Source organism: Sycon ciliatum, chromosome 13 (assembly GCF_964019385.1).
Source record: "Sycon ciliatum chromosome 13, ocSycCili1.1, whole genome shotgun sequence".
Taxonomy (NCBI): Eukaryota; Metazoa; Porifera; class Calcarea; order Leucosolenida; family Sycettidae; genus Sycon; species Sycon ciliatum.
In genome coordinates, this window is record NC_088655.1 from 2,529,038 (window position 1) to 2,531,537 (window position 2,500).

The window sequence follows — 2,500 nt, forward strand, 5'->3', positions numbered from 1 at the left end:
CGCGCACACACACACACACACACATATACGTACGCAGATACAAACACACAGATACATATACACACCGCTCAACACTTTAAAAAAAATCATACTTACAAATTCACACTTCCGGTAGTACACAGCCCTCACTATAGCCATACACTTCACTCACAAACTAGCATGCGAGCCACAATACAGAAAATATTCATGAGTTTTCGCGAGTTGAAACGGGATAAGTCTGAAGAAAAAATTGGACTGTCACCACCAAGACTCGAACCAGGGATCATTGCTCATAGCCAGGAGAGATGCTGTACCACCAAGCTATGCTGCGGCATCATCCCAGCAGAGATACTGTACCACTAAGCTATGCTGTGGACATCATCCCAGCAGAGATGCTGTGCCACTAAGCTATGCTGTGACCATCATCCCAGCAGAGATGCTGTACCACTAAGCTATGCTGTGGACATCATCCCAGCAGAGATGCTGTGCCACTAAGCTATGCTGTGGACATCATCCCAGCAGAGATGCTGTGCCACTACGCTATGCTGTGGACATCATCCCAGCAGAGATGCTGTGCCACTAAGCTATGCTGTGGACATCATCCCAGCAGAGATGCTGTGCCACTTAGCTATGCTGTGGCCATCATCCCAGCAGAGATGCTGTGCCACTTAGCTATGCTGTGGCCATCATCCCAGCAGAGATGCTGTGCCACTAAGCTATGCTGTGACCATCATTCCAGCAGAGATGCTGTACCACTAAGCTATGCTGTGGACATCATCCCAGCAGAGATACTGTGCCACTAAGCTATGCTGTGGACATCATCCCAGCAGAGATGCTGTGCCACTAAGCCATGCTGTGGCCATCATCCCAGCAGAGATGCTGTGCCACTAAGCTATGCTGTGACCATCATTCCAGCAGAGATGCTGTGCCACTAAGCTATGCTGTGGCCATCATCCCAGCAGAGATGCTGTGCCACTTAGCTATGCTGTGGCCATCATCCCAGCAGAGATGCTGTGCCACTACGCTATGCTGTGACCATCATTCCAGCAGAGATGCTGTACCACTAAGCTATGCTGTGGACATCATCCCAGCAGAGATGCTGTGCCACTAAGCTATGCTGTGGACATCATCCCAGCAGAGATACTGTGCCACTAAGCTATGCTGTGGACATCATCCCAGCAGAGATGCTGTGCCACTTAGCTATGCTGTGGACATCATCCCAGCAGAGATACTGTGCCACTAAGCTATGCTGTGGACATCATCCTAGCAGAGATGCTGTGCCACTAAGCTATGCTGTGGACATCATCCCAGCAGAGATGCTGTGCCACTAAGCTATGCTGTGACCATCATCCCAGCAGAGATACTGTGCCACTAAGCTATGCTGTGGCCATCATCCTAGCAACGACCGTTTCCATCAGACATAGAAATTCACGCTGCGACGCTATGTTTTGCTGAAGACTGAAGTACAGTCAACTTTGCGTATAACGACACTCGGCGGGGCATCAGAGAAGTGTCGTTATTCGCGAAGTGTCCTTAGACCCGAAGTCTCATTATACGTATTACAGTTAAGTGGGACTTTGCTCTGGGCATGGAAATTCTGTCGTTATTCGCAAATTGTCGTTATATCCGCAGTCGTTACTAGCGAATTTGACTGTAGCATGTTTATAGGGCTGAAACGAATGCTCAATGAAGCGAACGAATATTCTCTTTCCGAATACGTGTGAAACGAAGAATATTCCGAATATTCTAAACCATACAATATCCATGGATACCTAGTTGTATCCATGGTAACCATAGACCATCAACTGGCGTATACCCCAATTACAGGAGGGACATTTGAAAAGGACAATGTTATCGTTTGTCTTGCTGATGACAACACATGGAAGGTGGCAATTTTACCCACTTTCTGCACCAAATAAACCTGTTCGATATCAAAAAGACGAATTTCTGTACATTTACGAACATTCTTATTCTACTCTAACGAAGAATATTCTTTTTCCGATCTGCACATTTCGAATATTCCTTTCAGCCCTAGACTATGTTATAACCCAAAGTACATAATATCCAAGGTACGTGATACACAAGTAGTACTTTACACTTTATATTATAACCCAAAGACCATACCATTCAGGCAGGAAGGCACAGTGGGTTGCACAGTGGGTTGGTCTAAGACCAGGGTTGAGATACCTGTACAGCCAAACCTGGCCTTGCAGACACCTGAGAAAAACAGACATCTGCAAAGTCAGGACGGCTCACCGCAGTCCCATTGATTTCTTGTACATTTTAGCGTATGAGTGGACACTTGAAAATGCGGTCACCTGTGAAATACGAAACGCGGACACTGTCGCGTGCCCACAATACTCTTTTGCACTGATCTCAGATGCCTAGATCCTAGATCCTAGATCTTAGATGTGGTGAGAAAATAAACTGGGGAGCTACTTGTACTCTGAACACTCGGTAACTACACGTATGCATGTGTACATGTGTGCATGTGTGCATGTGTACATGTGTGCATGTGTGC

The 2,500-nt window shown here is 46.6% G+C and overlaps 1 protein-coding gene across 1 annotated transcript in view; it reads right to left on the reverse strand.

Moving 5' to 3' along the window:
- Nucleotides 1-2,500, reverse strand: part of LOC135829993 (WD repeat and FYVE domain-containing protein 3-like) — a 112,354-nt gene that overhangs the window by 6,932 nt on the left and 102,922 nt on the right. The gene's annotated exons all lie outside the window — the stretch shown is intronic.